This window comes from Lithobates pipiens, unplaced genomic scaffold (assembly GCF_037356315.1).
Source record: "Lithobates pipiens isolate NorthernLeopardFrog02 unplaced genomic scaffold, aLitPip1_a1.2 Scaffold_114, whole genome shotgun sequence".
NCBI classification, from domain to species: domain Eukaryota; kingdom Metazoa; phylum Chordata; class Amphibia; order Anura; family Ranidae; genus Lithobates; species Lithobates pipiens.
The window spans coordinates 386,342-407,231 of NW_027507701.1; the positions used below are offsets into that span (position 1 = coordinate 386,342).

At 51.0% G+C, this 20,890-nt stretch overlaps 43 non-coding genes and 33 pseudogenes across 43 annotated transcripts; all 76 read right to left on the reverse strand.

Moving 5' to 3' along the window:
• Positions 1-30: 30 nt before the first annotated feature.
• On the reverse strand, positions 31-149 carry LOC143961986 (5S ribosomal RNA). Its single transcript, XR_013270600.1, has one exon. It is a non-coding gene; the product is annotated as a 5S ribosomal RNA (ribosomal RNA).
• Positions 150-258: 109 nt separating this feature from the next.
• Positions 259-377, reverse strand: LOC143969730 (5S ribosomal RNA). Its single transcript, XR_013271692.1, has one exon. It is a non-coding gene; the product is annotated as a 5S ribosomal RNA (ribosomal RNA).
• A 109-nt stretch (positions 378-486) lies between these two features.
• On the reverse strand, positions 487-605 carry LOC143966756 (5S ribosomal RNA; annotated as a pseudogene).
• Positions 606-714: 109 nt separating this feature from the next.
• LOC143968979 (5S ribosomal RNA) lies at positions 715-833 on the reverse strand. The gene has a single exon (XR_013271652.1). It is a non-coding gene; the product is annotated as a 5S ribosomal RNA (ribosomal RNA).
• A 109-nt stretch (positions 834-942) lies between these two features.
• LOC143968305 (5S ribosomal RNA) lies at positions 943-1,061 on the reverse strand (annotated as a pseudogene).
• A 339-nt stretch (positions 1,062-1,400) lies between these two features.
• On the reverse strand, positions 1,401-1,519 carry LOC143962533 (5S ribosomal RNA). The gene has a single exon (XR_013270717.1). It is a non-coding gene; the product is annotated as a 5S ribosomal RNA (ribosomal RNA).
• Positions 1,520-1,628: 109 nt separating this feature from the next.
• On the reverse strand, positions 1,629-1,747 carry LOC143966723 (5S ribosomal RNA; annotated as a pseudogene).
• Positions 1,748-2,086: 339 nt separating this feature from the next.
• LOC143965617 (5S ribosomal RNA) lies at positions 2,087-2,205 on the reverse strand (annotated as a pseudogene).
• Positions 2,206-2,314: 109 nt separating this feature from the next.
• Positions 2,315-2,433, reverse strand: LOC143963691 (5S ribosomal RNA; annotated as a pseudogene).
• A 109-nt stretch (positions 2,434-2,542) lies between these two features.
• LOC143964386 (5S ribosomal RNA) lies at positions 2,543-2,661 on the reverse strand. Its single transcript, XR_013271128.1, has one exon. It is a non-coding gene; the product is annotated as a 5S ribosomal RNA (ribosomal RNA).
• A 109-nt stretch (positions 2,662-2,770) lies between these two features.
• Positions 2,771-2,889, reverse strand: LOC143964832 (5S ribosomal RNA; annotated as a pseudogene).
• A 109-nt stretch (positions 2,890-2,998) lies between these two features.
• LOC143961993 (5S ribosomal RNA) lies at positions 2,999-3,117 on the reverse strand. The gene has a single exon (XR_013270601.1). It is a non-coding gene; the product is annotated as a 5S ribosomal RNA (ribosomal RNA).
• Positions 3,118-3,226: 109 nt separating this feature from the next.
• Positions 3,227-3,345, reverse strand: LOC143969741 (5S ribosomal RNA). Its single transcript, XR_013271693.1, has one exon. It is a non-coding gene; the product is annotated as a 5S ribosomal RNA (ribosomal RNA).
• Positions 3,346-3,454: 109 nt separating this feature from the next.
• Positions 3,455-3,573, reverse strand: LOC143966779 (5S ribosomal RNA; annotated as a pseudogene).
• Positions 3,574-3,682: 109 nt separating this feature from the next.
• On the reverse strand, positions 3,683-3,801 carry LOC143969101 (5S ribosomal RNA). The gene has a single exon (XR_013271653.1). It is a non-coding gene; the product is annotated as a 5S ribosomal RNA (ribosomal RNA).
• Positions 3,802-3,910: 109 nt separating this feature from the next.
• On the reverse strand, positions 3,911-4,029 carry LOC143968316 (5S ribosomal RNA; annotated as a pseudogene).
• Positions 4,030-4,368: 339 nt separating this feature from the next.
• Positions 4,369-4,487, reverse strand: LOC143962541 (5S ribosomal RNA). The gene has a single exon (XR_013270718.1). It is a non-coding gene; the product is annotated as a 5S ribosomal RNA (ribosomal RNA).
• Positions 4,488-4,596: 109 nt separating this feature from the next.
• LOC143966734 (5S ribosomal RNA) lies at positions 4,597-4,715 on the reverse strand (annotated as a pseudogene).
• Positions 4,716-5,054: 339 nt separating this feature from the next.
• LOC143965628 (5S ribosomal RNA) lies at positions 5,055-5,173 on the reverse strand (annotated as a pseudogene).
• Positions 5,174-5,282: 109 nt separating this feature from the next.
• On the reverse strand, positions 5,283-5,401 carry LOC143963700 (5S ribosomal RNA; annotated as a pseudogene).
• A 109-nt stretch (positions 5,402-5,510) lies between these two features.
• Positions 5,511-5,629, reverse strand: LOC143964449 (5S ribosomal RNA). The gene has a single exon (XR_013271142.1). It is a non-coding gene; the product is annotated as a 5S ribosomal RNA (ribosomal RNA).
• Positions 5,630-5,738: 109 nt separating this feature from the next.
• On the reverse strand, positions 5,739-5,857 carry LOC143965152 (5S ribosomal RNA; annotated as a pseudogene).
• A 339-nt stretch (positions 5,858-6,196) lies between these two features.
• Positions 6,197-6,315, reverse strand: LOC143973117 (5S ribosomal RNA). Its single transcript, XR_013271999.1, has one exon. It is a non-coding gene; the product is annotated as a 5S ribosomal RNA (ribosomal RNA).
• A 109-nt stretch (positions 6,316-6,424) lies between these two features.
• Positions 6,425-6,543, reverse strand: LOC143961933 (5S ribosomal RNA). Its single transcript, XR_013270589.1, has one exon. It is a non-coding gene; the product is annotated as a 5S ribosomal RNA (ribosomal RNA).
• Positions 6,544-6,652: 109 nt separating this feature from the next.
• Positions 6,653-6,771, reverse strand: LOC143969366 (5S ribosomal RNA). Its single transcript, XR_013271659.1, has one exon. It is a non-coding gene; the product is annotated as a 5S ribosomal RNA (ribosomal RNA).
• Positions 6,772-6,879: 108 nt separating this feature from the next.
• Positions 6,880-6,998, reverse strand: LOC143971658 (5S ribosomal RNA). The gene has a single exon (XR_013271867.1). It is a non-coding gene; the product is annotated as a 5S ribosomal RNA (ribosomal RNA).
• Positions 6,999-7,107: 109 nt separating this feature from the next.
• LOC143966127 (5S ribosomal RNA) lies at positions 7,108-7,226 on the reverse strand (annotated as a pseudogene).
• Positions 7,227-7,335: 109 nt separating this feature from the next.
• On the reverse strand, positions 7,336-7,454 carry LOC143962925 (5S ribosomal RNA). The gene has a single exon (XR_013270837.1). It is a non-coding gene; the product is annotated as a 5S ribosomal RNA (ribosomal RNA).
• A 109-nt stretch (positions 7,455-7,563) lies between these two features.
• Positions 7,564-7,682, reverse strand: LOC143972110 (5S ribosomal RNA). Its single transcript, XR_013271908.1, has one exon. It is a non-coding gene; the product is annotated as a 5S ribosomal RNA (ribosomal RNA).
• Positions 7,683-7,791: 109 nt separating this feature from the next.
• On the reverse strand, positions 7,792-7,910 carry LOC143965794 (5S ribosomal RNA; annotated as a pseudogene).
• Positions 7,911-8,019: 109 nt separating this feature from the next.
• On the reverse strand, positions 8,020-8,138 carry LOC143961856 (5S ribosomal RNA). Its single transcript, XR_013270569.1, has one exon. It is a non-coding gene; the product is annotated as a 5S ribosomal RNA (ribosomal RNA).
• Positions 8,139-8,247: 109 nt separating this feature from the next.
• LOC143963573 (5S ribosomal RNA) lies at positions 8,248-8,366 on the reverse strand (annotated as a pseudogene).
• A 109-nt stretch (positions 8,367-8,475) lies between these two features.
• Positions 8,476-8,594, reverse strand: LOC143962121 (5S ribosomal RNA). Its single transcript, XR_013270633.1, has one exon. It is a non-coding gene; the product is annotated as a 5S ribosomal RNA (ribosomal RNA).
• A 109-nt stretch (positions 8,595-8,703) lies between these two features.
• Positions 8,704-8,822, reverse strand: LOC143962806 (5S ribosomal RNA). Its single transcript, XR_013270800.1, has one exon. It is a non-coding gene; the product is annotated as a 5S ribosomal RNA (ribosomal RNA).
• Positions 8,823-8,931: 109 nt separating this feature from the next.
• LOC143971801 (5S ribosomal RNA) lies at positions 8,932-9,050 on the reverse strand. Its single transcript, XR_013271880.1, has one exon. It is a non-coding gene; the product is annotated as a 5S ribosomal RNA (ribosomal RNA).
• Positions 9,051-9,159: 109 nt separating this feature from the next.
• On the reverse strand, positions 9,160-9,268 carry LOC143966900 (5S ribosomal RNA; annotated as a pseudogene).
• Positions 9,269-9,377: 109 nt separating this feature from the next.
• On the reverse strand, positions 9,378-9,496 carry LOC143961795 (5S ribosomal RNA). The gene has a single exon (XR_013270556.1). It is a non-coding gene; the product is annotated as a 5S ribosomal RNA (ribosomal RNA).
• A 109-nt stretch (positions 9,497-9,605) lies between these two features.
• LOC143971140 (5S ribosomal RNA) lies at positions 9,606-9,724 on the reverse strand. Its single transcript, XR_013271820.1, has one exon. It is a non-coding gene; the product is annotated as a 5S ribosomal RNA (ribosomal RNA).
• Positions 9,725-9,833: 109 nt separating this feature from the next.
• LOC143964074 (5S ribosomal RNA) lies at positions 9,834-9,952 on the reverse strand (annotated as a pseudogene).
• Positions 9,953-10,061: 109 nt separating this feature from the next.
• LOC143963222 (5S ribosomal RNA) lies at positions 10,062-10,190 on the reverse strand (annotated as a pseudogene).
• Positions 10,191-10,299: 109 nt separating this feature from the next.
• LOC143966856 (5S ribosomal RNA) lies at positions 10,300-10,418 on the reverse strand (annotated as a pseudogene).
• Positions 10,419-10,527: 109 nt separating this feature from the next.
• LOC143962199 (5S ribosomal RNA) lies at positions 10,528-10,646 on the reverse strand. The gene has a single exon (XR_013270647.1). It is a non-coding gene; the product is annotated as a 5S ribosomal RNA (ribosomal RNA).
• Positions 10,647-10,755: 109 nt separating this feature from the next.
• On the reverse strand, positions 10,756-10,874 carry LOC143971107 (5S ribosomal RNA). Its single transcript, XR_013271817.1, has one exon. It is a non-coding gene; the product is annotated as a 5S ribosomal RNA (ribosomal RNA).
• A 109-nt stretch (positions 10,875-10,983) lies between these two features.
• LOC143968659 (5S ribosomal RNA) lies at positions 10,984-11,102 on the reverse strand (annotated as a pseudogene).
• A 110-nt stretch (positions 11,103-11,212) lies between these two features.
• Positions 11,213-11,331, reverse strand: LOC143962865 (5S ribosomal RNA). Its single transcript, XR_013270820.1, has one exon. It is a non-coding gene; the product is annotated as a 5S ribosomal RNA (ribosomal RNA).
• Positions 11,332-11,440: 109 nt separating this feature from the next.
• LOC143962210 (5S ribosomal RNA) lies at positions 11,441-11,559 on the reverse strand. The gene has a single exon (XR_013270649.1). It is a non-coding gene; the product is annotated as a 5S ribosomal RNA (ribosomal RNA).
• Positions 11,560-11,668: 109 nt separating this feature from the next.
• LOC143970194 (5S ribosomal RNA) lies at positions 11,669-11,787 on the reverse strand. The gene has a single exon (XR_013271734.1). It is a non-coding gene; the product is annotated as a 5S ribosomal RNA (ribosomal RNA).
• A 109-nt stretch (positions 11,788-11,896) lies between these two features.
• Positions 11,897-12,015, reverse strand: LOC143973106 (5S ribosomal RNA). Its single transcript, XR_013271998.1, has one exon. It is a non-coding gene; the product is annotated as a 5S ribosomal RNA (ribosomal RNA).
• A 109-nt stretch (positions 12,016-12,124) lies between these two features.
• On the reverse strand, positions 12,125-12,243 carry LOC143972365 (5S ribosomal RNA). The gene has a single exon (XR_013271931.1). It is a non-coding gene; the product is annotated as a 5S ribosomal RNA (ribosomal RNA).
• Positions 12,244-12,352: 109 nt separating this feature from the next.
• Positions 12,353-12,471, reverse strand: LOC143961940 (5S ribosomal RNA). The gene has a single exon (XR_013270590.1). It is a non-coding gene; the product is annotated as a 5S ribosomal RNA (ribosomal RNA).
• A 109-nt stretch (positions 12,472-12,580) lies between these two features.
• LOC143961706 (5S ribosomal RNA) lies at positions 12,581-12,699 on the reverse strand. The gene has a single exon (XR_013270533.1). It is a non-coding gene; the product is annotated as a 5S ribosomal RNA (ribosomal RNA).
• A 109-nt stretch (positions 12,700-12,808) lies between these two features.
• LOC143963403 (5S ribosomal RNA) lies at positions 12,809-12,927 on the reverse strand (annotated as a pseudogene).
• Positions 12,928-13,036: 109 nt separating this feature from the next.
• LOC143972033 (5S ribosomal RNA) lies at positions 13,037-13,155 on the reverse strand. Its single transcript, XR_013271901.1, has one exon. It is a non-coding gene; the product is annotated as a 5S ribosomal RNA (ribosomal RNA).
• Positions 13,156-13,264: 109 nt separating this feature from the next.
• On the reverse strand, positions 13,265-13,383 carry LOC143970183 (5S ribosomal RNA). Its single transcript, XR_013271733.1, has one exon. It is a non-coding gene; the product is annotated as a 5S ribosomal RNA (ribosomal RNA).
• Positions 13,384-13,492: 109 nt separating this feature from the next.
• LOC143967896 (5S ribosomal RNA) lies at positions 13,493-13,601 on the reverse strand (annotated as a pseudogene).
• A 109-nt stretch (positions 13,602-13,710) lies between these two features.
• Positions 13,711-13,829, reverse strand: LOC143962788 (5S ribosomal RNA). The gene has a single exon (XR_013270792.1). It is a non-coding gene; the product is annotated as a 5S ribosomal RNA (ribosomal RNA).
• A 109-nt stretch (positions 13,830-13,938) lies between these two features.
• Positions 13,939-14,057, reverse strand: LOC143966845 (5S ribosomal RNA; annotated as a pseudogene).
• A 109-nt stretch (positions 14,058-14,166) lies between these two features.
• On the reverse strand, positions 14,167-14,285 carry LOC143971978 (5S ribosomal RNA). The gene has a single exon (XR_013271896.1). It is a non-coding gene; the product is annotated as a 5S ribosomal RNA (ribosomal RNA).
• Positions 14,286-14,394: 109 nt separating this feature from the next.
• LOC143972044 (5S ribosomal RNA) lies at positions 14,395-14,513 on the reverse strand. Its single transcript, XR_013271902.1, has one exon. It is a non-coding gene; the product is annotated as a 5S ribosomal RNA (ribosomal RNA).
• A 109-nt stretch (positions 14,514-14,622) lies between these two features.
• Positions 14,623-14,751, reverse strand: LOC143963224 (5S ribosomal RNA; annotated as a pseudogene).
• A 108-nt stretch (positions 14,752-14,859) lies between these two features.
• LOC143963230 (5S ribosomal RNA) lies at positions 14,860-14,988 on the reverse strand (annotated as a pseudogene).
• A 109-nt stretch (positions 14,989-15,097) lies between these two features.
• LOC143965108 (5S ribosomal RNA) lies at positions 15,098-15,216 on the reverse strand (annotated as a pseudogene).
• Positions 15,217-15,325: 109 nt separating this feature from the next.
• Positions 15,326-15,444, reverse strand: LOC143973261 (5S ribosomal RNA). Its single transcript, XR_013272012.1, has one exon. It is a non-coding gene; the product is annotated as a 5S ribosomal RNA (ribosomal RNA).
• Positions 15,445-15,553: 109 nt separating this feature from the next.
• Positions 15,554-15,672, reverse strand: LOC143962215 (5S ribosomal RNA). The gene has a single exon (XR_013270650.1). It is a non-coding gene; the product is annotated as a 5S ribosomal RNA (ribosomal RNA).
• Positions 15,673-15,781: 109 nt separating this feature from the next.
• Positions 15,782-15,900, reverse strand: LOC143973418 (5S ribosomal RNA). The gene has a single exon (XR_013272030.1). It is a non-coding gene; the product is annotated as a 5S ribosomal RNA (ribosomal RNA).
• A 109-nt stretch (positions 15,901-16,009) lies between these two features.
• On the reverse strand, positions 16,010-16,128 carry LOC143961810 (5S ribosomal RNA). The gene has a single exon (XR_013270561.1). It is a non-coding gene; the product is annotated as a 5S ribosomal RNA (ribosomal RNA).
• A 109-nt stretch (positions 16,129-16,237) lies between these two features.
• LOC143963685 (5S ribosomal RNA) lies at positions 16,238-16,356 on the reverse strand (annotated as a pseudogene).
• Positions 16,357-16,461: 105 nt separating this feature from the next.
• Positions 16,462-16,580, reverse strand: LOC143963248 (5S ribosomal RNA; annotated as a pseudogene).
• Positions 16,581-16,689: 109 nt separating this feature from the next.
• LOC143963211 (5S ribosomal RNA) lies at positions 16,690-16,808 on the reverse strand (annotated as a pseudogene).
• A 109-nt stretch (positions 16,809-16,917) lies between these two features.
• Positions 16,918-17,036, reverse strand: LOC143962246 (5S ribosomal RNA). Its single transcript, XR_013270657.1, has one exon. It is a non-coding gene; the product is annotated as a 5S ribosomal RNA (ribosomal RNA).
• A 109-nt stretch (positions 17,037-17,145) lies between these two features.
• On the reverse strand, positions 17,146-17,264 carry LOC143963427 (5S ribosomal RNA; annotated as a pseudogene).
• Positions 17,265-17,373: 109 nt separating this feature from the next.
• LOC143963408 (5S ribosomal RNA) lies at positions 17,374-17,492 on the reverse strand (annotated as a pseudogene).
• Positions 17,493-17,601: 109 nt separating this feature from the next.
• LOC143963650 (5S ribosomal RNA) lies at positions 17,602-17,720 on the reverse strand (annotated as a pseudogene).
• Positions 17,721-17,829: 109 nt separating this feature from the next.
• Positions 17,830-17,948, reverse strand: LOC143973574 (5S ribosomal RNA). The gene has a single exon (XR_013272084.1). It is a non-coding gene; the product is annotated as a 5S ribosomal RNA (ribosomal RNA).
• A 109-nt stretch (positions 17,949-18,057) lies between these two features.
• Positions 18,058-18,176, reverse strand: LOC143961863 (5S ribosomal RNA). The gene has a single exon (XR_013270570.1). It is a non-coding gene; the product is annotated as a 5S ribosomal RNA (ribosomal RNA).
• A 109-nt stretch (positions 18,177-18,285) lies between these two features.
• LOC143968814 (5S ribosomal RNA) lies at positions 18,286-18,404 on the reverse strand (annotated as a pseudogene).
• Positions 18,405-20,890: the final 2,486 nt, after the last annotated feature.

The window sequence follows — 20,890 nt, forward strand, 5'->3', positions numbered from 1 at the left end:
GTCGCCAAAGCCAACAACATAATGGAAAAAAGCCTACGGCACCTGGTATTCCCAGGCAGAATCCCATCCAGGTACTAACCAGGCCCGACCCTGCTTAGCATCCGAGATCAGACGAGATCGAGCGCATTCAGGGTGATGTGGCCGTAGGCAATCTTGCACCCTACTTACAACTCTCTTGACAAAAGCCAAGGTGGTCACCTCGGGCAATCGAGAGGAAAAATACAGCAGGTCGCCAAAGCCAACAACATAATGGAAAAAAGCCTACGGCACCTGGTATTCCCAGGCGGTCTCCCATCCAGGTACTAACCAGGCCCAACCCTGCTTAGCATCCGAGATCCGACGAGATCGAGCGCATTCAGGGTGATGTAGCCGTAGGCAATCTTGCACCCTACTTACAACTCTCTTGACTAAAGCCAAGGTGGTCAACTCGGGCAATGGAGAGGAAAAATACAGCAGGTCGCCAAAGCCAACAACATAATGGAAAAAAGCCTACGGCACCTGGTATTCCCAGGCGGTCTCCCATGCAGGTAATAACCAGGCCTGACCCTGCTTAGCATCCGAGATCAGACCAGATCGAGCGCATTCAGGGTGATGTGGCCGTAGGCGATCTTGCACCCTACTTACAACTCTCTTGACAAAAGCCAAGGTGGTCACCTCGGGCAATCGAGAGGAAAAATAGAGCAGGTCGCCAAAGCCAACAACATAATGGAAAAAAGCCTACGGCACCTGATATTCCCAGGCGGTCTCCCATCCAGGTACTAACCAGGCCCGACCCTGCTTAGCATCCGAGATCAGACGAGATCGAGCGCATTCAGGGTGATGTGGCCGTAGGCGATCTTGCACCCTACTTACAACTCTCTTGACAAAAGCCAAGGTGGTCACCTCGGGCAATCGAGAGGAAAAATACAGCAGGTCGCCAAAGCCAACAACATAATGGAAAAAAGCCTACGGCACCTGCTATTCCCAGGCAGTCTCCCATCAAGGTACTAACCAGGCCCGACCCTGCTTAGCATCCGAGATCAGACGAGATAGAGCGCATTCAGGGTGATGTGAACGCAGGCGATCTTGCACCCTACTTACAACTCTCTTGACAAAAGCCAAGGTGGTCACCTCAGGCAATGGAGAGGAAAAATACAGCAGGTCGTCAAAGCCAACAACATAATGGAAAAAAGCCTACGGCACCTGGTATTCCCAGGCGGCCTCCCATCCAGGTACCAACCAGGCCCGACCCTGCTAAGCATACGAGAACGAGCGCATTCAGGGTAATGTGGCCGTAGGCGATCTTGCACCCTATTTACAACTCTCTTGAAAACTCTCTTGACAAAAGCCAAGGTGGTCACCTCGGGCAATCGAGAGGAAAAATACAGCAGGTCGCCAAAGCCAACAACATAATGGAAAAAAGCCTACGGCACCCGGCATTCCCAGGCGGTCTCCCATCCAGGTACTAACCAGGCCCGACCCTGCTTAGCATCCGCGATCAGATGAGATCGAGCGCATTCAGGGTGATGTGGCCATAGGCAATCTTGCACCCTACTTACAACTCTCTTGACAAAAGCCAAGGTGGTCACCTCGGGCAATCGAGAGGAAAAATACAGCAGGTCGCCAAAGCCAACAACATAATGGAAAAAAGCCTACGGCACCTGCTATTCCCAGGCGGTCTCCCATCAAGGTACTAACCAGGCCCGACCCTGCTTAGCATCCGAGATCAGACGAGATAGAGCGCATTCAGGGTGATGTGAACGTAGGCGATCTTGCACCCTACTTACAACTCTCTTGACAAAAGCCAAGGTGGTCACCTCAGGCAATGGAGAGGAAAAATACAGCAGGTCGCCAAAGCCAACAACATAATGGAAAAAAGCCTACGGCACCTGGTATTCCCAGGCGGCCTCCCATCCAGGTACCAACCAGGCCCGACCCTGCTAAGCATACGAGAACGAGCGCATTCAGGGTAATGTGGCCATAGGCGATCTTGCACCCTATTTACAACTCTCTTGAAAACTCTCTTGACAAAAGCCAAGGTGGTCACCTCGGGCAATCGAGAGGAAAAATACAGCAGGTCGCCAAAGCCAACAACATAATGGAAAAAAGCCTACGGCACCCGGCATTCCCAGGCGGTCTCCCATCCAGGTGCTAACCAGGCCCGACCCTGCTTAGCATCCGCGATCAGATGAGATCGAGCGCATTCAGGGTGATGTGGCCATAGGCAATCTTGCACCCTACTTACAACTCTCTTGACAAAAGCCAAGGTGGTCACCTCGGGGAATCGAGAGGAAAAATACAGCAGCTCGCCAAAGCCAACAACGTAATGGAAAAAAGCCTACGGCACCTGGTATTCCCAGGCGGTCTCCCATCCAGGTACTAACCAGGCCCGACCCTGCTTAGCATCCGACGTCAGACGAGATCGAGCGCATTCAGGGTGATGTGGCTGTAGGCGATCTTGCACACTACTTACAACTCTCTTGACAAAAGCCAAGGTGGTCACCTCGGGCAATCGAGAGGAAAAATACAGCAGGTCGCCAAAGCCAACAACATAATGGAAAAAAGCCTACGGCACCTGGTATTCCCAGGCGGTCTCCCATCCAGGTACTAACCAGGCCCAACCCTGCTTAGCATCCGAGATCCGACGAGATCGAGCGCATTCAGGGTGATGTGGCCGTAGGCGATCTTGCACCCTACTTACAACTCTCTTGACAAAAGCCAAGGTGGTCACCTCGGGCAATCGAGAGGAAAAATACAGCAGGTCGCCAAAGCCAACAACATAATGGAAAAAAGCCTACGGCACCTGATATTCCCAGGCGGTCTCACATCCAGGTACTAACCAGGCCCAACCCTGCTTAGCATCCGAGATTCGACGAGATCGAGCGCATTCAGGGTGATGTGGCCGTAGGCAATCTTGCACCCTACTTACAACTCTCTTGACAAAAGCCAAGGTGGTCACCTCGGGCAATCGAGAGGAAAAATACAGCAGGTCGCCAAAGCCAACAACATAATGGAAAAAAGCCTACGGCACCTGGTATTCCCAGGCAGAATCCCATCCAGGTACTAACCAGGCCCGACCCTGCTTAGCATCCGAGATCAGACGAGATCGAGCGCATTCAGGGTGATGTGGCCGTAGGCAATCTTGCACCCTACTTACAACTCTCTTGACAAAAGCCAAGGTGGTCACCTCGGGCAATCGAGAGGAAAAATACAGCAGGTCGCCAAAGCCAACAACATAATGGAAAAAAGCCTACGGCACCTGGTATTCCCAGGCGGTCTCCCATCCAGGTACTAACCAGGCCCAACCCTGCTTAGCATCCGAGATCCGACGAGATCGAGCGCATTCAGGGTGATGTAGCCGTAGGCAATCTTGCACCCTACTTACAACTCTCTTGACTAAAGCCAAGGTGGTCAACTCGGGCAATGGAGAGGAAAAATACAGCAGGTCGCCAAAGCCAACAACATAATGGAAAAAAGCCTACGGCACCTGGTATTCCCAGGCGGTCTCCCATGCAGGTAATAACCAGGCCTGACCCTGCTTAGCATCCGAGATCAGACCAGATCGAGCGCATTCAGGGTGATGTGGCCGTAGGCGATCTTGCACCCTACTTACAACTCTCTTGACAAAAGCCAAGGTGGTCACCTCGGGCAATCGAGAGGAAAAATAGAGCAGGTCGCCAAAGCCAACAACATAATGGAAAAAAGCCTACGGCACCTGATATTCCCAGGCGGTCTCCCATCCAGGTACTAACCAGGCCCGACCCTGCTTAGCATCCGAGATCAGACGAGATCGAGCGCATTCAGGGTGATGTGGCCGTAGGCGATCTTGCACCCTACTTACAACTCTCTTGACAAAAGCCAAGGTGGTCACCTCGGGCAATCGAGAGGAAAAATACAGCAGGTCGCCAAAGCCAACAACATAATGGAAAAAAGCCTACGGCACCTGCTATTCCCAGGCAGTCTCCCATCAAGGTACTAACCAGGCCCGACCCTGCTTAGCATCCGAGATCAGACGAGATAGAGCGCATTCAGGGTGATGTGAACGCAGGCGATCTTGCACCCTACTTACAACTCTCTTGACAAAAGCCAAGGTGGTCACCTCAGGCAATGGAGAGGAAAAATACAGCAGGTCGTCAAAGCCAACAACATAATGGAAAAAAGCCTACGGCACCTGGTATTCCCAGGCGGCCTCCCATCCAGGTACCAACCAGGCCCGACCCTGCTAAGCATACGAGAACGAGCGCATTCAGGGTAATGTGGCCGTAGGCGATCTTGCACCCTATTTACAACTCTCTTGAAAACTCTCTTGACAAAAGCCAAGGTGGTCACCTCGGGCAATCGAGAGGAAAAATACAGCAGGTCGCCAAAGCCAACAACATAATGGAAAAAAGCCTACGGCACCCGGCATTCCCAGGCGGTCTCCCATCCAGGTACTAACCAGGCCCGACCCTGCTTAGCATCCGCGATCAGATGAGATCGAGCGCATTCAGGGTGATGTGGCCATAGGCAATCTTGCACCCTACTTACAACTCTCTTGACAAAAGCCAAGGTGGTCACCTCGGGCAATCGAGAGGAAAAATACAGCAGGTCGCCAAAGCCAACAACATAATGGAAAAAAGCCTACGGCACCTGCTATTCCCAGGCGGTCTCCCATCAAGGTACTAACCAGGCCCGACCCTGCTTAGCATCCGAGATCAGACGAGATAGAGCGCATTCAGGGTGATGTGAACGTAGGCGATCTTGCACCCTACTTACAACTCTCTTGACAAAAGCCAAGGTGGTCACCTCAGGCAATGGAGAGGAAAAATACAGCAGGTCGCCAAAGCCAACAACATAATGGAAAAAAGCCTACGGCACCTGGTATTCCCAGGCGGCCTCCCATCCAGGTACCAACCAGGCCCGACCCTGCTAAGCATACGAGAACGAGCGCATTCAGGGTAATGTGGCCATAGGCGATCTTGCACCCTATTTACAACTCTCTTGAAAACTCTCTTGACAAAAGCCAAGGTGGTCACCTCGGGCAATCGAGAGGAAAAATACAGCAGGTCGCCAAAGCCAACAACATAATGGAAAAAAGCCTACGGCACCCGGCATTCCCAGGCGGTCTCCCATCCAGGTGCTAACCAGGCCCGACCCTGCTTAGCATCCGCGATCAGATGAGATCGAGCGCATTCAGGGTGATGTGGCCATAGGCAATCTTGCACCCTACTTACAACTCTCTTGACAAAAGCCAAGGTGGTCACCTCGGGGAATCGAGAGGAAAAATACAGCAGCTCGCCAAAGCCAACAACGTAATGGAAAAAAGCCTACGGCACCTGGTATTCCCAGGCGGTCTCCCATCCAGGTACTAACCAGGCCCGACCCTGCTTAGCATCCGACGTCAGACGAGATCGAGCGCATTCAGGGTGATGTGGCTGTAGGCGATCTTGCACACTACTTACAACTCTCTTGACAAAAGCCAAGGTGGTCACCTCGGGCAATCGAGAGGAAAAATACAGCAGGTCGCCAAAGCCAACAACATAATGGAAAAAAGCCTACGGCACCTGGTATTCCCAGGCGGTCTCCCATCCAGGTACTAACCAGGCCCAACCCTGCTTAGCATCCGAGATCCGACGAGATCGAGCGCATTCAGGGTGATGTGGCCGTAGGCGATCTTGCACCCTACTTACAACTCTCTTGACAAAAGCCAAGGTGGTCACCTCGGGCAATCGAGAGGAAAAATACAGCAGGTCGCCAAAGCCAACAACATAATGGAAAAAAGCCTACGGCACCTGATATTCCCAGGCGGTCTCCCATCCAGGTACTAACCAGGCCCGACCCTGCTTAGCATCCGAGATCAGACGAGATAGAGCGCATTCAGGGTGATGTGAACGTAGGCGATCTTGCACCCTACTTACAACTCTCTTGACAAAAGCCAAGGTGGTCACCTCAGGCAATGGAGAGGAAAAATACAGCAGGTCGCCAAAGCCAACAACATAATGGAAAAAAGCCTACGGCACCTGGTATTCCCAGGCGGCCTCCCATCCAGGTACCAACCAGGCCCGACCCTGCTAAGCATACGAGAACGAGCGCATTCAGGGTAATGTGGCCGTAGGCGATCTTGCACCCTATTTACAACTCTCTTGACAACTCTCTTGACTAAAGCCAAGGTGGTCACCTCGGGCAATCGAGAGGAAAAATACAGCAGGTCGCCAAAGCCAACAACATAATGGAAAAAAGCCTACGGCACCTGGTATTCCCAGACGGTCTCCCATCCAGGTACTAACCAGGCCCGACCCTGCTTAGCATCCGAGATCAGACGAGATCGAGCGCATTCAGGGTGATGTGGCTGTAGGCGATCTTGCACCCTACTTACAACTCTCTTGACAAAAGCCAAGGTGGTCACCTCGGGCAATCGAGAGGAAAAATATAGCAGGTCGCCAAAGCCAACAACATAATGGAAAAAAGCCTACGGCACCCGGTATTCCCAGGCGGTCTCCCATCCAGGTACTAACCAGGCCCGACCCTGCTTAGCATCCGAGATCAGACGAGATCGAGCACATTCAGGGTGATGTGCCCGTAGGCGATCTTGCACCCTACTTACAACTCTCTTGACAAAAGCCAAGGTGGTCACCTAGGGCAATCGAGAGGAAAAATACAGCAGGTCGCCAAAGCCAACAACATAATGGAAAAAAGCCTACGGCACCTGGTATTCCCAGGCGGTCTCCCATCCAGGTACTAACCAGGCCCGACCCTGCTTAGCATCCGAGATCAGACGAGATCGAGCGCATTCAGGGTGATGTGGCCGCAGGCGATCTGCACCCTACTTACAACTCTCTTGACAAAAGCCAAGGTGGTCACCTCAGGCAATAGAGAGGAAAAATACAGCAGGTCGCCAAAGCCAACAACATAATGGAAAAAAGCCTACGGCACCTGGCATTCCCAGGCGGTCTCCCATCCAGGTACTAACCAGGCCCGACCCTGCTTAGCATCCGAGATCAGACGAGATCGAGCGCATTCAGGGTGACGTGGCCGTAGGCGATCTTGCTTCCTACTTACAACTCTCTTGACAAAAGCCAAGGTGGTCACCTCGGGAAATCGAGAGGAAAAATACAGCAGGTCGCCAAAGCCAACAACATAATGGAAAAAAGCCTACGGCACCTGGTATTCCCAGGCGGTCTCCCATCCAGGTATTAACCAGGCCCGACCATGCTTAGCATCCGAGATCAGATGAGATGGAGCGCATTCAGGGTGATGTGGCCATAGGCGACCTTGCACCCTACTTACAACTCTCTTGACAAAAGCCAAGGTGGTCACCTCGGGCAATCGAGACGAAAAATACAGCAGGTCGCCAAAGCCAACAACATAATGGAAAAAACCCTACGGCACCTGGTATTCCCAGGCGGTCTCCCATCAAGGTACTAACCATGCCCGACCCTGCTTAGCATCCGAGATCAGACGAGATCGAGCGCATTCAGGGTGATGTGGCCGTAGGCAATCTTGCACCCTACTTACAACTCTCTTGACTAAAGCCAAGGTGGTCAACTCGGGCAATCGAGAGGAAAAATACAGCAGGTCGCCAAAGCCAACAACATAATGGAAAAAAGCCTACGGCACCTGGTATTCCCAGGCGGTCTCCCATCCAGGTAATAACCAGGCCCGACCCTGCTTAGCATCCGAGATCAGACGAGATCGAGCGCATTCAGGGTGATGTGGCCGTAGGCGATCTTGCACCCTACTTACAACTCTCTTGACAAAAGCCAAGGTGGTCACCTCGGGCAATCGAGAGGAAAAATATAGCAGGTCGCCAAAGCCAACAACATAATGGAAAAAAGCCTACGGCACCCGGTATTCCCAGGCGGTCTCCCATCCAGGTACTAACCAGGCCTGACCCTGCTTAGCATCCGAGATCATACGAGATCGAGCACATTCAGGGTGATGTCGCCGTAGGTGATCTTGCACCCTACTTACAACTCTCTTGACAAAAGCCAAGGGGGTCACCTCGGGCAATCGAGAGGAAAAATATAGCAGGTCGCCAAAGCCAACAACATAATGGAAAAAAGCCTACGGCACCCGGTATTCCCAGGCGGTCTCCCATCCAGGTACTAACCAGGCCCGACCCTGCTTAGCATCCGAGATCAGACAAGATCGAGCGCATTCAGGGTGATGTTGCCGTAGGCAATCTGGCACCCTACTTACAACTCTCTTGACAAAAGCCAAGGTGGTCACCTCGGGCAATCGAGAGGAAAAATACAGCAGGTCGCCAAAGCCAACAATATAATGGAAAAAAGCCTACGGCACCTGGTATTCCCAGACGGCCTCCCATCCAGGTACTAACCAGGCCCGACCCTGCTTAGCATCCGAGATCAGACGAGATCAAGCGCATTCAGGGTGATGTGGCTGTAGGCGATCTTGCACCCTACTTACAACTCTCTTGACAAAAGCCAAGGTGGTCACCTCGGGCAATCGAGAGGAAAAATATAGCAGGTCGCCAAAGCCAACAACATAATGGAAAAAAGCCTACGGCACCCGGTATTCCCAGGCGGTCTCCCACCCAGGTACTAACCAGGCCCGACCCTGCTTAGCATCCGAGATCAGACGAGATCGAGCGCATTCAGGGTGATGTGGCTGTAAGCGATCTTGCACCCTACTTACAACTCTCTTGACAAAAGCCAAGGTGGTCACCTCGGGCAATCGAGAGGAAAAATACAGCAGGTCGCCAAAGCCAACAACATAATGGAAAAAAGCCTACGGCACCTGGTATTCCCAGGCGGTCTCCCATCCAGGTACTAACCAGGCCCGCCCCTGCTTAGCATCCAAGATCAGACGAGATTGAGCGCATTCAGGGTGATGTGGCTGTAGGCGATCTTGAACCCTACTTACAACTCTCTTGACAAAAGCCAAGGTGGTCACCTTGGCCAATCGAGAGGAAAAATACAGCAGGTCGCCAAAGCCAACAACATAATGGAAAAAAGCCTACGGCACCTGGTATTCCCAGGCGGTCTCCCATCCAGGTACTAACCAGGCGCGACCCTGCTTAGCATACGAGATCAGACGAGATCGAGCGCATTCAGGGTGATGTGGCCGTAGGCGATCTTGCACCCTACTTACAACTCTCTTGACATAATTCAAGGTGGTCACCTCGGGCAATCGAGAGGAAAAATATAGCAGGTCGCCAAAGCCAACAACATAATGGAAAAAAGCCTACGGCACCCGGTATTCCCAGGCGGTCTCCCATCCAGGTACTAACCAGGCCCGACCCTGCTTAGCATCCGAGATCGAGCGCATTCAGGGTGATGTGGCCGTAGGCGATCTTGCACCCTACTTACAACTCTCTTGACAAAAGCCAAGGTGGTCACCTCGGGCAATCGAGAGGAAAAATACAGCAGGTCGCCAAAGCCAACAACATAATGGAGAAAAGCCTACGGCACCTGGTATTCCCAGGCGGTCTCCCATCCAGGTACTAACCAGGCCCGACCCTGCTTAGCATCCGAGATCAGACGAGATGGAGCGCATTCAGGGTGATGTGGCCGTAGGCGATCTTGCATCCTACTTACAACTCTCTTGACAAAAGCCAAGGTGGTCACCTCGGGCAATCGAGAGGAAAAATACAGCAGGTCGCCAAAGCCAACAACATAATGGAAAAAAGCCTACGGCACCTGGTATTCCCAGGCGGTCTCCCATCCAGGTACTAACCAGGCCCAACCCTGCTTAGCATCCGAGATCAGATGAGATCGAGCGCATTTAGGATGATGTGGCCGTAGGCGATCTTGCCCCCTACTTACAACTCTCTTGACAAAAGCCAAGGTGGTCACCTCGGGCAAACGAGAGGAAAAATACAGCAGGTCGCCAAAGCCGACAACATAATGGAAAAAAGCCTACGGCACCTGGTATTCCCAGGCGGTCTCCCATCCAGGTACTAACCAGGCCTGACCCTGCTTAGCATCCGAGATCAGACGAGATCGAGCGCATTCAGGGTGATGCGGCTGTAGGCGATCTTGCCCCCTACTTACAACTCTCTTGACAAAAGCCAAGGTGGTCACCTCGGGCAGTCGAGAGGAAAAATACAGCAGGTCGCCAAAGCCAACAACATAATGGAAAAAAGCCTACGGCACCTGGTATTCCCAGGCGGTCTCCCATCCAGGTACTAACCAGGCCCGACCCTGCTTAGCATCCGAGATCATACGAGATCATACGAGATCGAGCGCATTCAGGGTGATGTGGCCGTAGGCGATCTTGCATCCTACTTACAACTCTCTTGACAAAAGCCAAGGTGGTCACCTCGGGCAATCGATAGGAAAAATACAGCAGGTCGCCAAAGCCGACAACATAATGGAAAAAAGCCTACGGCACCTGGTATTCCCAGGCGGTCTCCCATCCAGGTACTAACCAGGCCCGACCCTGCACTGCATCCGAGATCAGACGAAATCGAGCGCATTCAGGGTGATGTGGCCATAGGCGATCTTGCACCCTACTTACAACTCTCTTGACAAAAGCCAAGGTGGTCACCTCGGGCACTCGAGAGGAAAAATACAGCAGGTCGCCAAAGCCAACAACATAATGGAAAAAAGCCTACGGCACCTGGTATTCCCAGGCGGTCTCCCATCCAGGTATTAACCAGGCCCGACCCTGCTTAGCATCCGAGATCAGACAAGATCGAGCGCATTCAGGGTGATGTGGCCGTAGGCGATCTTGCACCCTACTTACAACTCTCCTGACAAAAGCCAAGGTGGTCACCTCGGGAAATCGCGAGGAAAAATACAGCAGGTCGCCAAAGCCAACAACATAATGGAAAAAAGCCTACGGCACCTGGTATTCCCAGGCGGTCTCCCATCCAGGTACTAGCCAGGCCCGACCCTGCTTAGCGTTCGAGATCAGACGAGATCAAGCGCATTCAGGGTGATGTGGCCATAGGCAATCTTGCAACCTACTTACAACTCTCTTGACAAAAGCCAAGGTGGTCACCTCGGGCAATCGAGAAGAAAAATACAGCAGGTCGCCAAAGCCAACAACATAATGGAAAAAAGCCTACGGCACCTTGTATTCCCAGGTGGTCTCTCATCCAGGTACTAACCAGGGCCGACCCTGCTTAGCATCCGAGATCAGACGAGATCGAGCGCATTCAGGGTGATGTGGCTGTAGGGCGATCTTGCACCCTACTTACAACTCTCTTGACAAAAGCCAAGGTGGTCACCTCGGGCACTCGAGAGGAAAAATACAGCAGGTCGCCAAAGCCAACAACATAATGGAAAAAAGCCTACGGCACATGGTATTCCCAGGCGGTCTCCCATCCAGGTACTAACCAGGCCCGACCCTGCTTAGCATCCGAGATCAGACGAGATCGAGCGCATTCAGGGTGATGTGGCTGTAGGCGATCTTGCACCCTACTTACAACTCTCTTGACAAAAGCCAAGGTGGTCACCTCGGGCAGTCGAGAGGAAAAATACAGCAGGTCGCCAAAGCCAACAACATAATGGAAAAAAGCCTACGGCACCTGGTATTCCCAGGCGGTCTCCCATCCAGGTATTAACCAGGCCCGACCCTGCTTAGCATCCGAGATCAGACAAGATCGAGCGCATTCAGGGTGATGTGGCCGTAGGCGATCTTGCACCATACTTACAACTCTCCTGACAAAAGCCAAGGTGGTCACCTCGGGAAATCGCGAGGAAAAATACAGCAGGTCGCCAAAGCCAACAACATAATGGAAAAAAGCCTACGGCACCTGGTATTCCCAGGCGGTCTCCCATCCAGGTACTAGCCAGGCCCGACCCTGCTTAGCATTCGAGATCAGACGAGATCAAGCGCATTCAGGGTGATGTGGCCGTAGGCGATCTTGCACCCTACTTACAACTCTCTTGACAAAAGCCAAGGTGGTCACCTCGGGCAATCGAGAAGAAAAATACAGCAGGTCGCCAAAGCCAACAACATAATGGAAAAAAGCATACGGCACCTGGTATTCCCAGGTGGTCTCCCATCCAGGTACTAACCAGGCCCGACCCTGCTTAGCATCCGAGATCAGACGAGATCGAGCGCATTCAGGGTGATGTGGCCGTAGGTGATCTTGCACCCTACTTACAACTCTCTTGACAAAAGCCAAGGTGGTCACCTCGGGCAATCGAGAGGAAAAATACAGCAGGTCGCCAAAGCCAACAACATAATGGAAAAAAGCCTACGGCACATGGTATTCCCAGGCGGTCTCCCATCCAGGTACTAACCAGGCCCGACCCTGCTTAGCATCCGAGATCAGACGAGATCGAGCGCATTCAGGGTGATGTGGCCGTAGGCGATCTTGCAACCTACTTACAACTCTCTTGACAAAAGCCAAGGTGGTCACCTCGGGCAATCGAGAGGAAAAATACAGCAGGTCGCCAAAGCCAACAACATAATGGAAAAAAGCCTACGGCACCTGGTATTCCCATGCGGTCTCCCATCCAGGTACTAACCGGGCCCGACCCTGCTTAGCATCCGAGATCAGACGAGATCGAGCGCATTCAGGGTGATGTGGCTGTAAGCGAACTTGCACCCTACTTACAACTCTCTTGACAAAAGCCAAGGTGGTCACCTCGGGCAATCGAGAGGAAAAATACAGCAGGTCGCCAAAGCCAACAACATAATAGAAAAAAGCCTACGGCACCTGGCATTCCCAGGCGGTCTCCCATCCAGGTACTAACCAGGCCCGACCCTGCTTAGCATCGGAGATCAGACGAGATCGAGCGCATTCAGGGTGATGTGGCCGTAGGCAATCTTGAACCCTACTTACAACTCTCTTGACAAAAGCCAAGGTGGTCACCTCGGGCAATCGAGAGGAAAAATACAGCAGGTCGCCAAAGCCAACAACATAATGGAAAAAAGCCTACGGCACCTGGTATTCCCAAGCGGTCTCCCATCCAGGTACTAACCAGGCCCGACCCTGCTTAGCATCCAAGATCAGACGAGTTTGAGCGCATTCAGGGTGATGTGGCTGTAGGCGATCTTGCACCCTACTTACAACTCTCTTGACAAAAGCCAAGGTGGTCACCTCGGCCAATCGAGAGGAAAAATACAGCAGGTCGCCAAAGCCAACAACATAATGGAAAAAAGCCTACGGCACCTGGTATTCCCAGGCGGTCTCCCATCCAGGTACTAACCAGGCCCGACCCTGCTTAGCATCCGAGATCAGACGAGATCGAGCGCATTCAGGGTGATGTGGCTGTAGGCGATCTTGCACCCTACTTACAACTCTCTTGACAAAAGCCAAGGTGGTCACCTCGGGCAATCGAGAGGAAAAATACAGCAGGTCGCCAAAGCCAACAACATAATAGAAAAAAGCCTACGGCACCTGGTATTCCCAGGCGGTCTCCCATCCAGGTACTAACCAGGCGCGACCCTGCTTAGCATCCGAGATCAGACGAGATCGAGCGCATTCAGGGTGATGTGGCCGTAGGCGATCTTGCAACCTACTTACAACTCTCTTGACAAAAGCCAAGGTGGTCACCTCGGGCAATCGAGAGGAAAAATATAGCAGGTCGCCAAAGCCAACAACATAATGGAAAAAAGCCTACGGCACCCAGTATTCCCAGGCGGTCTCCCATCCAGGTACTAACCAGGCCCGACCCTGCTTAGCATCCGAGATCGAGCGCATTCAGGGTGATGTGGCCGTAGGCGATCTTGCACCCTACTTACAACTCTCTTGACAAAAGCCAAGGTGGTCACCTCGGGCAATCGAGAGGAAAAATACAGCAGGTCGCCAAAGCCAACAACATAATGGAAAAAAGCCTACGGCACCTGGTATTCCCAGGCGGTCTCCCATCCAGGTAATAACCAGGCCCGACCCTGCTTAGCATCCGAGATCAGACGAGATCGAGCGCATTCAGGGTGATGTGGCTGTAGGCGAACTTGCACTCTACTTACAACTCTCTTGACAAAAGCCAAGGTGGTCACCTCGGGCAATCAAGAGGAAAAATACAGCAGGTCGCCAAAGCCAACAACATAATGGAAAAAAGCCTACGGCACCTGGTATTCCCAGGCGGTCTCCCATCCAGGTACTAACCAGGCCCGACCCTGCGTAGTATCCGAGATCAGACGAGATGGAGCGCATTCAGGGTGATGTGGCCGTAGGCGATCTTGCATCCTACTTACAACTCTCTTGACAAAAGCCAAGGTGGTCACCTCGGGCAATCGAGAGGAAAAATACAGCAGGTCGCCAAAGCCAACAACATAATGGAAAAAAGCCTACGGCACCTGGTATTCCCAGGCGGTCTCCCATCCAGGTACTAACCAGGCCCAACCCTGCTTAGCATCCGAGATCAGATGAGATCGAGCGCATTCAGGATGATGTGGCCGTAGGCGATCTTGCCCCCTACTTACAACTCTCTTGACAAAAGCCAAGGTGGTCACCTCGGGCAATCGAGAGGAAAAATACAGCAGGTCGCCAAAGCCGACAACATAATGGAAAAAAGCCTACGGCACCTGGTATTCCCAGGCGGTCTCCCATCCAGGTACTAACCAGGCCCGACCCTGCTTAGCATCCGAGATCAGACGAGATCGAGCGCATTCAGGGTGATGTGGCTGTAGGCGATCTTGCACCCTACTTACAACTCTCTTGACAAAAGCCAAGGTGGTCACCTCGGGCAGTCGAGAGGAAAAATACAGCAGGTCGCCAAAGCCAACAACATAATGGAAAAAAGCCTACGGCACCTGGTATTCCCAGGCGGTCTCCCATCCAGGTACTAACCAGGCCCGACCCTGCTTAGCATCCGAGATCATACGAGATCATACGAGATCGAGCGCATTCAGGGTGATGTGGCCGTAGGCGATCTTGCATCCTACTTACAACTCTCTTGACAAAAGCCAAGGTGGTCACCTCGGGCAATCGATAGGAAAAATACAGCAGGTCGCCAAAGCCAACAACATAATGGAAAAAGCCTACGGCACCTGGTATTCCCAGGCGGTCTCCCATCCAGGTACTAACCAGGCCCGACCCTGCTTAGCATCCGAGATCATACGAGATCATACGAGATCGAGCGCATTCAGGGTGATGTGGCCGTAGGCGATCTTGCTCCCTACTTACAACTCTCTTGACAAAAGCCAAGGTGGTCAACTCGGGCAATCGAGAGGAAAAATACAGCAGGTCGCCAAAGCCAACAACATAATGGAAAAAAGCCTACGGCACCTGGTAGTCCCAGGCGGTGTCCCATCCAGGTACTAACCAGGCCCAACCCTGCTTAGCATCCGAGATCAGATGAGATCGAGCGCATTCAGGATGATGTGGCAGTAGGCGATCTTGCCCCCTACTTACAACTCTCTTGACAAAAGCCAAGGTGGTCACCTCGGGCAATCGAGAGGAAAAATACAGCAGGTCGCCAAAGCCGACAACATAATGGAAAAAAGCCTACGGCACCTGGTATTCCCAGGCGGTCTCCCATCCAGGTACTTACCAGGCCCGACCCTGCTTAGCATCCGAGATCAGACGAAATCGAGCGCATTCAGGGTGATGTGGCCATAGGCGATCTTGCACCCTACTTACAACTCTCTTGACAAAAGCCAAGGTGGTTACCTCGGGCAATCGAGAGGAAAAATACAGCAGGTCGCCAAAGCCAACAACATAATGGAAAAAAGCCTACGGCACCTGGTATTCCCAGGCGGTCTCCCATCCAGGTATTAACCAGGCCCGACCCTGCTTAGCATCCGAGATCAGACAAGATCGAGCGCATTCAGGGTGATGTGGCCGTAGGCGATCTTGCACCCTACTTACAACTCTCCTGACAAAAGCCAAGGTGGTCACCTCGGGAAATCGCGAGGAAAAATACAGCAGGTCGCCAAAGCCAACAACATAATGGAAAAAAGCCTACGGCACCTGGTATTCCCAGGCGGTCTCCCATCCAGGTACTAGCCAGGCCCGACCCTGCTTAGCATTCAAGATCAGACGAGATCAAGCGCATTCAGGGTGATGTGGCCGTAGGCGATCTTGCACCCTACTTACAACTCTCTTGACAAAAGCCAAGGTGGTCACCTCGGGCAATCGAGAAGAAAAATACAGCAGGTCGCCAAAGCCAACAACATAATGGAAAAAAGCATACGGCACCTGGTATTCCCAGGTGGTCTCCCATCCAGGTACTAACCAGGCCCGACCCTGCTTAGCATCCGAGATCAGACGAGATCGAGCGCATTCAGGGTGATGTGGCTGTAGGCGATCTTGCACCCTACTTACAACTCTCCTGACAAAAGCCAAGGTGGTCACCTCGGGAAATCGCGAGGAAAAATACAGCAGGTCGCCAAAGCCAACAACATAATGGAAAAAAGCCTACGGCACCTGGTATTCCCAGGCGGTCTCCCATCCAGGTACTAACCAGGCCCGACCCTGCTTAGCATCCGAGATCAGACGATATCAAGCACATTCAGGGTGATGTGGCCGTAGGCGATCTTGCACCCTACTTACAACTCTCTTGACAAAAGCCAAGGTGGTCACCTCGGGCAAGAAGAAAAATACAGCAGCTCGCCAAAGCCAACAACATAATGGAAAAAAGCATACGGCACCTGGTATTCCCAGGTGGTCTCCCATCCAGGTACTAACCAGGGCCGACCCTGCTTAGCATCCGAGATCAGACGAGATCGAGCGCATTCAGGGTGATGTGGCCGTAGGTGATCTTGCACCCTACTTACAACTCTCTTGACAAAAGCCAAGGTGGTCACCTCGGGCACTCGAGAGGAAAAATACAGCAGGTCGCCAAAGCCAACAACATAATGGAAAAAAGCCTACGGCACATGGTATTCCCAGGCGGTCTCCCATCCAGGTACTAACCAGGCCCGACCCTGCTTAGCATCCGAGATCAGACGAGATTGAGCGCATTCAGGGTGATGTGGCCGTAGGCGATCTTGCAACCTACTTACAACTCTCTTGACAAAAGCCAAGGTGGTCACCTCGGGCAAACGAGAGGAAAAATACAGCAGGTTGCCAAAGCCAACAACATAATGGAAAAAAGCCTACGGCACCTGGTATTCCCAGGCGGTCTCCCATCCAGGTACTAACCAGGCGTGACCCTGCTTGGCATCCGAGATCAGATGAGATCGAGCGCATTCAGGGTGATGTGGCCGTAGGCGATCTTGCACTCTACTTACAACTCTCTTGACAAAAGCCAAGGTGGTCACCTCGGGCAATCGAGAGGAAAAATACAGCAGGTCGCCAAAGCCAACAACATAATGGAAAAAAGCCTACGGCACCTGGTATTCCCAGGCGGTCTCCCATCCAGGTACTAACCAGGCCTGACCCTGCTTAGCATCCGAGATCAGACGAGATCGAGCGCATTCAGGGTGATGTGGCTGTAAGCAATTTTGCTCCCTACTTACAACTCTCTTGACAAAAGCCAAGGTGGTCACCTCGGGCAATCGAGAGGAAAAATACAGCAGATCGCCAAAGCCAACAACATAATGGAAAAAAGCCTACGGCACCTGGTATTCCCAGGCAGTCTCCCATCCAGGTACTAACCAGGCCCGACCCTGCTTAGCATCCGAGATCAGACGAGATCGAGCGCATTCAGGGTGATGCGGCTGTAGGCGATCTTGCACCCTACTTACAACTCTCTTGACAAAAGCCAAGGTGGTCACCTCGGGCAATCGAGAGGAAAAATACAGCAGATCGCCAAAGCCAACAACATAATGGAAAAAAGCCTACGGCACCTGGTATTCCCAGGCAGTCTCCCATCCAGGTACTAACCAGGCCCGACCCTGCTTAGCATCCAAGATCAGACGAGATCGAGCGCATTCAGGGTGATGTGGCTGTAGGCGATCTTGCACCCTACTTACAACTCTCTTGACAAAAGCCAAGGTGGTCACCTCGGGCAACCGAGAGGAAAAATACAGCAGGTCGCCAAAGCCAACAACATAATGGAAAAAAGCCTACGGCACCTGGTATTCCCAGGCGGTCTCCCATCCAGGTACTAACCAGGCCCGACCCTGCTTAGCATCCGAGATCAGACGAGATCGAGCGCATTCAGGGTGATGTGGCTGTAAGCAATCTTGCTCCCTACTTACAACTCTCTTGACAAAAGCCAAGGTGGTCACCTCGGGCAATCGAGAGGAAAAATACAGCAGGTCGCCAAAGCCAACAACATAATGGAAAAAAGCCTACGGCACCTGGTATTCCCAGGCGGTCTCCCATCCAGGTGCTAACCAGGCGCGACCCTGCTTAGCATCCGAGATCAGATGAGATCGAGCGCATTCAGGGTGATGTGGCCGTAGGCGATCTTGCACTCTACTTACAACTCTCTTGACAAAAGCCAAGGTGGTCACCTCGGGCAATCGAGAGGAAAAATACAGCAGGTCGCCAAAGCCAACAACATAATGGAAAAAGGCCTACGGCACCTGGTATTCCCAGGTGGTCTCCCATCCAGATACTAACTAGGCCCGACCCTGCTTAGCATCTGAGATCAGATGAGATCGAGCGCATTCAGGGTGATGTGGCTACTTACAACTCTCTTTTTTTTTTTTTTTTTTTTTTCTTCTTTTCTTTTTGCTACTTCAGCGAATTTTTCATGAGGTCCAATCAACTTTACGTTCATTTACGTTGTCCTCGTCTTCACATCATTGTAGCTTTATGTTTTAATTTATACTACAAAAATTCCTTTATTTTTTCCAAGAAAAAGATATAAAAAACAATATCAGGTCTACTCTTACAAACTTCTCGCTCCTTCTTCTACCTTACCCCCCCCCCCCCCCATCTCCCACCCACCGCCTCCTCTACCTAACTATGCGGGAGATTTAAGTCTACTTCTATTTTACCTTCTTATATTCTTATATGCTCAGCATAGCTCCATGTTTTTTTAAATTTTTTCCACTCTTGCCATTTATCTGCTACTACCAATCCCTTATCATCATGGCTTTCCCTTCGCCTAGTCATACGGTAAGTCACCTCCACTGCATCGATCCATTCCCAGATTGATGGACTTTCCTCTTTTTGCCAATTCTTAGGTATCAATCTTTTGGCAGCATTTAAAAGATGTGGGACCAGTGATTCTTGATACTTTTTAATTTCCTCTCTAGTACCGTGGAATAATACTATCCATGGGTCTTCTGGGATTATGATGTTTGTAATTTCTTTTACGTAATGTAGAATCCTTTTCCAATATTTATTTATTTTGGGACAGCTCCACCACAGATGAGTCATTGTTCCTAATTCTCTACATCCTCTCCAGCAATCTCCTGACTTACTTGGTTGGAATTTATGAATTTTGTCTGGGGTAGCGTACCATCTAGAGATACATTTATAATTCATTTCTACTGTGCTACTATCGGCTGCCGACCTGTGTATAAGTTTATAAATTTTCCCCTGAGTGCTTTTATCACATTGTGTGCCCAGTTCCTTTTCCCATTTCTGTATAAAAGGCGGGCTCCCCAGATCCCCCCTCTCGGTCAGAAGCCCATACAGCTTGGAAATTATCCCCTTAGGGTTATCTGTTAAACATAGCTGCTCAAAAGGCGACCACTCTTCTTCCGTTTTTAATGGCTGTGGTAGGCTTCCCACAAAGTGGGCCAACTGGAGATACCGCCACTCATCTATTCTTCCCAATTCCCCTTTGTGTTTTAAATCGTGCAGTGACAAAATCCTCCCCCCTTTTATAATGTCCCTAACCTGTGCCTTCTCTTTTTTCAGCCAGTTCCCACTATTAATTTTTAACCCTGGAGGGAAATATTCATTTTCTTTTAACTCTATAAGTGGGGAATTGTATTGGCCATTCAGTTGCTTGTATATCCTATCCCACACCCTAAGTGCATTACGTGTTAAAATATTTGTATCTAAGTCAAGTGTCCTGTGTTTTGGCGGATTCCATACTATCTTATTTAACTGTGTTTTACTGAAAGCGTTTTCTATGTTTACCCATCTTTTTTCCTTATTATTTTCCCTTACCCATTCAACTACTCTCGACAGCACAATTGCGTTATAATATTTTTGTATATCGGGTATAGCTAGTCCCCCTTGACTTTTGCTTCGTTTCAGGGTAGTAAAGGGGACTCTAGGTTTTTTATTGTTCCATATGAACCCCATTAGCAGTGTCTTAATCTTTGTGAAATAATACTTCGGTACCGCTATGGGGATCATCTGGAATTTATACAGAATTTTTGGTATAATATACATCTTAAGTGCGCTAATACGTCCCATCCAGGTCAGTGATCTATTTACCAATCTATTACTTTCTTTCTTGATTTCGTCTAATAGTGGGATGAAATTTAATTTATACATTTTCTCCACTGAGGTTGTAAGTTTTATTCCAAGGTAATTCAATTCCTTCCGCCAGGGGAACCCAAACTCTTTTTGGAGTCTACGTTTTTCCAATTTACCCGTATTAATATTAAGTACCTCTGATTTTGCTTGGTTGATTTTAAAGTTCGAGAGTTGGCCATACTGTGCTATTGCCTCTATCAGCCTAGGCATAGTATTGCTTGGTTTACTAACATAGAATAGAACATCATCGGCAAAAGCAGCCAATTTATGTTCTTCCTTTCCTATTTCAATTCCCTTAATCTGTGGGTCATTACGAATCGTGGCAAGCAATGGCTCTAAAGACAACACAAACAATAGGGGTGATAAGGGGCACCCCTTTCTCATCCCATTTTTCATCTCAAAAGGTAGGGATAACGTACCATTAATCTTAATTCTAGCGGTTGGATGACGATAAAGTGTCCTAATCCTCTGGACCATTGTTGGTCCCACTCCCATTGCTTCCAGGGTCCGGAACATAAAGCCCCAGTCTACCCTGTCGAAGGCCTTCTGGGCATCAGTCGACAGAAGCAGACTCGGGCCCTCCCCTTCTCCCACCCCATTGTCCCTTCCCTCCCTTCCGGATATAAAACCCACCTGGTCGGGATGAACCAGTGTGTTCATTAGGACCTTCATTCTACTTGCCAGGACTTTAGCAAAAAGCTTTGTATCGGCATTAAGTAGAGATATGGGCCGATA